Source organism: Lacerta agilis, chromosome 15 (assembly GCF_009819535.1).
Source record: "Lacerta agilis isolate rLacAgi1 chromosome 15, rLacAgi1.pri, whole genome shotgun sequence".
Taxonomy (NCBI): Eukaryota; Metazoa; Chordata; class Lepidosauria; order Squamata; family Lacertidae; genus Lacerta; species Lacerta agilis.
Genome location: NC_046326.1, coordinates 37,893,724 through 37,900,143, shown reverse-complemented (window position 1 = coordinate 37,900,143; position 6,420 = coordinate 37,893,724).

Below are 6,420 nucleotides of genomic sequence, written 5' to 3'. Positions count from 1 at the left end.
GGACGCAATTTATTTTAGCAACTCATGTGTACAGAGGCAAAACACTTTAGCTTAATCCCCCCCCCCCAAGGTTAAAGGGTAGAGCGATTTTGTTTGCTTCCCCTTTAATAAAAGGTCACAAGAGCTTTGCTTGAGGTCTGTCTTAACTGCCTGATGACACAAGAGATCTTCACTTTCCTGATCTGGGATGGAGGAGGTTTGCAATGATGCGCTTAAGTAATTTTAGACTGTAGAAGGCTGCGGGGAGCCAGTGTGGTGTAGTGGTTTGAGTGTGGGCCTAAAGCCTGGGAGACCAGGGTTCAAATCCCCACTCGGCCATGAAGCGTCTCTTTGCCTAGCCTACCACACAGGATTGTTGTGAGGATAAAAATGGAATTGGGAAGAATGTCAATCAAGTGCTGGTACTCTCCCTCTAGGAGGCGTTAACCCTTTCCTGCATGCACCACTCCTCTGCCGACCGAGAAAGATATAAACTTGCACACCTGAAGATTACTTTGTATAAATTTGCACAAAGCTTAACTCCGTGATATAGTGTCATGGGCTCTGAAGACACTCGAACTCAGGACTCAAGGGAGAAACATGCTAAGAGGAAGGCACGCTTGGCAAATCCACACCGTGATCGACTCCCGCCCGGGAACCAATGTCCCCACTGTGGAAGGACGCGTGGATCCAGACGTTGCCTCCACAGTCACTTACGGACTCATTGCTAAAACTGTGTTTATGGAAGACGATCTTACTCGGCTATGAGTGATCGCCAAAGAGAAAGAGAGATAGGGGGGGGGGGAAGAAACGTCTGTGCTACTTGCTGTTTCTTTACTATCTATACCCGAAACTGAATTTCCATGGGTGCCCAAACAGCATTGCGAGTCAAGAGCAATAAATGAAACCTCGACATGGAACAAAATCCGAGAAAGAAAGCCCACCTTGATTGCTGTGAATGAGCAGGCAGGAGTTTAATAAACCCAAAGGGTGTTAGAATGTCCCTTGATAGCTGGGAGCCTCTCTCCAGCTGCTGGAGTGGAAGACCCATCCCATCAAGAGCCAGTGTGGTGCATTGGTTAGAGTGTTGGACTAGGACCAGGGTTCAAATCCTCACTCGGCCATGAAACTCACTGGGTGACCCTGAGACAGTCACTGCCTCTCAGCCTAACCTACCTCACAGTGTTGTTGTGGGGAACTAAATAAGGAGGGGGGAAACCATGTACACCACCTTGGTGAAAATGGTGAGATAGGAAGGCAACAAATAAATAAATACAAATCCACCACGGCCCTTACATGGTAATGGGTTGTCGTCAATGTTAGTTTTGCTCAGAGCAGACACATTGAAATGAACGGAGCTGACCAACATAGGTTCATGAATTTCAACCAGTCTGCTCTAAGGAGAACTATGGCCATGTTCACGCCACACATTTAAAGCACCACAATACCACTTTAAACAGGCAGGGCTGCTCCCAATGAATTCTGGGACCTGTAGTTTGTGAAGAGTGCTCAGAGTTGTTAGGATGAGACCCCCTAGTCCCCTCACAGAGCCAAAATTCCCAGATTTCCCTGTGAAGGGGGATTGACTGTTACTGGGTTTTCTCAATATGTGGTACAGATTGCCCTGGAGAAATGGACGTGAGAAAACATGAGAAATGCACCTTGATGTAAGTTCATAATCTTTGGCACTAAATAAACTACATGTGTTATTTTAATAATGCGTTTTATGCTTTAACATAAAACCAGACCAGGTTCAAGGTGTTCCTTCCTGTTAGTATACAAAGCCCTTAACAACTTGGGACCAGTTTACCCGCGAGATCGCCTTACCCCAAATATGCCCACTTGAGAGCTTCAATCTGCCGAACTGGCACTGCCTACGGGTGCTGCTTAATACTTGCCCAGCATTTGTAAGGAACTGGTATTTTATTGTTGTGGGATGTAAAACGCAGGAGCAGTCAAACACAACGTTGCTAGAGTGGACACAAAGGGCATCTCCGTCTACCAGCCGGAACTTCCTGTTTATTCTGGGCTGGGATGGACTTCCTCTGTGTAACTGGAGATGGGTGTGGCCTCACCTGGCCAGGTTAACACAAAACCACAGGGACCAGACTCCATCTTCCTCTTTTGGACCACGATCTCAAAGAAGCTGCATTGCTAAGATGCTCTCTTCCAGCCAAGAGAGGACAAAGGAACTGTTTTCCCTTATGGAACAGTCTCCTGAGTAAATGCAACTTTTACTAAGTTTAAGTCTGCTGTCTGGGATCCAATTGTGAACAGGACGTCTGTAAGTAAACTCTTTTTATGCTTTTATAGAAGACTGTGTAGTGTCTTATTTTGAGAGGGATTAAAAGGAAAAATACCAGGTCATTTATTACAGAGGTTTTAACGAACCTGAGCAAGCTATCTGACATGTGTGTGTTTAAAAGGGGAATGAGAACTCTGCTAATTTCTGGGACTTATAAACACAAGTTGGGATAGGATATCTTAAACAATATATCCTCTCCTGCATCCCAAAACATTCCCACAATTGTGGCAGCATCTACACTGTGGAACTCCCTGCCTATTGACACCAGGCAGGTACCTTCACTCTACTCTTTCCTGTGCCTGCAAAAAGCATTTTTGTTTAGAAAAGCATGTAGAATGTTGATGTATGTCAATGAGAACTGCCCTGAAACCTATTCTGAATGGCAGTGTACAAATTTAATAAACAAACAAATCTATTTTTAGTTTATTGTCTTATTTATCGTCTTTTTAATAATAAAAATAAAAACACACATTTTTTAAAATGGATTTTATCTTTTGAATGCTTTGCAGAGTTGCTTCTGTTGTTTTTACTGACAATTTTATTGTTTTCCTCTCTCTGTGAATGGCTTTGAGATTTTTTTTAAAAAAAACAATCAAGCGGCGTATACCAGACACGAACATGTTTTTTTATTTTATTAATCCTCCATGACTAATTTTACTAATTGCAAATTGTAAATAGTGAGTAGTGGGTTGTTGTTTTTCAGTATAATTTTTTGTAAATTTGCTCTATCTGGTTTATAAATTTTGTTATCGTGCTCTGTAGTGCTGCTGTAGTCTAAGGCTAATGAAATAAAAGTTCTTCTGTTCCACTTTGAATTATGCCCAGAAACGGACTGGAAGCCGGTGGACCCGTTGTAAGAAAGGAGTTTTCGTTCTCCTTGTAACCGGCTCTGGTCAGCAATCTGACCAGATTAGAAACATCTCTGCATTTTAAAGGAGGATATACTCTTGCAATTGGCTCATATCTTTTGGAGTGAGAGAAAACAGGGCCTCCAATTGTTCTGCAAATATAGCTTGAACTGGTTATCACTCTGTTTTTCGCCCTAGGCGACATCTGCGGTGGATTTAAATACGGTTGCCTGTGTGCATGTGTACACAATTTGCCTCTGCTCCAGACCCTCGACAGAGCGCGAAGGAAAACCTTGTACGCGTTGATTTCTGAATAGCTCCTGACAAGAACTTTGCATTTCCGTGAAATTATCTTGGCGTGCATAATTTCTTTATTTATCCCCTCCGCAAAGTTACGGATGTGCTGAAAACTGCTCCTGCGCCTGGAAATACCGCTGTTTATAATTCAGTGCCTTTGGACACCCCCCCCACTTTCAACCCACCCTCCAAGCAAATTGAGCTAAACATTTACACAAAAGCACCTTTATCTCCGTAGATGGAGCTCTGTCTGTACGCAACGGTGCGAAACCGTGGCAAAAGATTTCTGTTTCCCCCATCGATAGGCGATATGCACCGATTTCCGGATCCTTTGTTAGCAGAAAACGTTGCCTTCTGAATCAGAGCCGTCTCCTACATAACATGCCTTTCCACACAACGTGGCCGAAATTTGGGGTGCCCTCTTCTGGGTCCACAGCCTCCCTGGAAGTGCTTTTTTTGGGGGGGGTAGCGATCTTGTGTGGCTCCCCAAAACACACAGTTTGGGTGCCAAGCCCTAAAAAAGGGCAACTTGAAATCACACGAGATCACAGCAGCCATTTTGGCTGCTGTACTCTCGTAAGAAAAAATGGGGTGTCCTTGGGAAATAAGTTTACAGCTTAGGCCCAGGCTATCAGAAGGACCCTGTTCTCTCATATAAAGCTGCCTTGGCCCTTTCTCTCAGTCCTGCCACCCTCGCAGGCACGCTTAGTGGAGACGCAAGAGATGGCCTTCTTGGTGGCTGCTCCCAGACTTTGGATCTCCCTCCCTAGAGAAGCTAGACGGGATCCCTCCTTGCTGTCCTCCTGCCAGAAAGGGGCAACTCTTTTATTCTGACAGGCCTTTGGGAACTGACTTATTTTAAAAATGAAAGTGCTTTTAATACTGCCGTGTTGTTTTTATTACCTGTTGGGTTTTTAAAAAAATAATAATAATATTGTTTTAATTCTGTTAGAGTTTAATTACTTTTTAATGATTCTCTTTCATATGATTTTTTTGTATTTCACCTGTCTCGTTTTAATTTTCGCAAGCCATCTTGTATAAGGTGTGTGTGTGTGGGAGGGGAATTCAGGCTATAAATAAATATAATAATAATATTTTATTTTATTTTTTATAAAAACAGAGTTTGAGGTGTGCTTCTTTTAAAGATAGAACGGGATGGCATGAGATAGCAAAGGTTGGATGCTGTCAGTGGACATTTTATGACATTAAAAAAACCCACATGGGTGTCTACAATGGGTGTGGTGAATCTTACATTCAACGGTGTTTACATACAAAATAAAATGTGCTGTGCAAAATGTTTCCAAAAGAAGTTAGATCGGCTAAAGTGTCATTTCCCAAAACGTTTAGGACTCTTTGTTTTAAATCGGTTCCTGCTTTGTGGATTTCTCACAGGTATCTGGTTGGCCACTGTGAGAACAGGACACTGGACTAGATGGGACACTGGCCTAATCCTGCAGGGCTCTCCTTATGTTTCCAACACCTGAAGGTCTAGAAGTTCCCCATCTTTGAGCTGAGCCCCTGGTCCTCACTTACCAGGACACAGGACTGGCGAGAAAATTCCGCACACGAAGGCAATCTTTGGGATTCCAGCCCCATCTCTGCAGCTCATTTAATAAACACGCAGCTCCGTGGGAACGCCAGGATTTATCGTTCCAAGGGGAAGTGTTTAGACCAAAGGCTGCTTCCATTGTGTTAATTATGAAAATGTAAAGATAATCTATATTTAATGTCAACTTTTTGTCAAATTTGCAGAAGAATTAGGAGGGGAGATGCACGGGGTGGGAGTTGGGGGGTGGGAGTGTGACATGCGAATGGAGAACAAGGTGCAATTAAAACTCCCGAAATGTAGTGGAGACTAATTGGGAAGGGATGACAAATATAGTTATCATCGTCGACTAATTAGCGGGGCCTGCTTCAGTGTTTCTGCGCTTGATTAATCCTGACTATGTGTTAATAAGTTATGGGAGCTGGGCTGTAACTTGCGAATGTACACTATTTGCTTGGCCGTCCAACTGGGTAGAAGGATGGTCTCCCTGGGCCTGCACATGTGTGGTCACAAAAATGCACACCAACATGTGATAGCTCCTTTAAAAAAAATATGGTTTTGTGTCTTGTTAGCTGTGGGGGATTCTGGGACAAACTATTCCTTAAGCCAGAAAGACTACTCTGGATTGGATGTAGTGGCCCACATAGCAGGGGTGGTGTCATGCCTAGCCCTGACCTGCTACCAGACACAGAGTTTTCGGAGGATGAAGCTGAAGAACTTGAGGAGCAGGCAGGGCTCCCCTGCATCCCAAAACGGGAGCCTCTTTTCCAGGGGGGAAAAACTTCCCAGGAATTGATGGCTTGGCGTGATGGCTATTATTCTGGCTGCACTGCTGCTGAAATCACGAATGGGGGGAATGCTGTTGCGTTCGGGTCCTACTTCCCACGGGGCAACTTGTTGGTGTCAGGGATTGGTTGGATGACGAGGAGCGGTGGGAGGCACCAGCTGGGGAACCCCCAAGGGAACCCCCAGAGGGGGAAGGCTCAGAGCCCAGGGATTGGTGGTGGGACACTGAGGAGGGGTCAGAGAAAGAGGATTGGGAGGAGGGGCTGAATGCTGAAGGGGCAGGAGGATTTTGTGAGCAGGAAGAGCCGGTGGCAGGGAGCAGTTCAGACTCTGAGGCTGAAGCAAAGGGGTGGTGGTGGTGGTCAAGAGGATCCTGAAGAATCCAAGGAGTCTCCCTCTCCAGCTGCAATAAGCTCCCCTCCTTCCTGGTCTCCAAGAACATGCAGAATAATGAGGAGGGCAGAATAGAGACCAGGAGCTGCACAGAAGCAGCTTGAGACTGCTTGGGAAACATCTGGGAGAGGAGGAAACTTAGATGGGGTGGAAGACAGGAAGAAGAAGAAGAAGAAGAAGAAGAAGAAGAAGAAGAAGAAGAAGAAGAAGAAGAAGAAGAAGAGTTTGGATTTGATATCCCACTTTATCACTACCCGAAGGAGTCT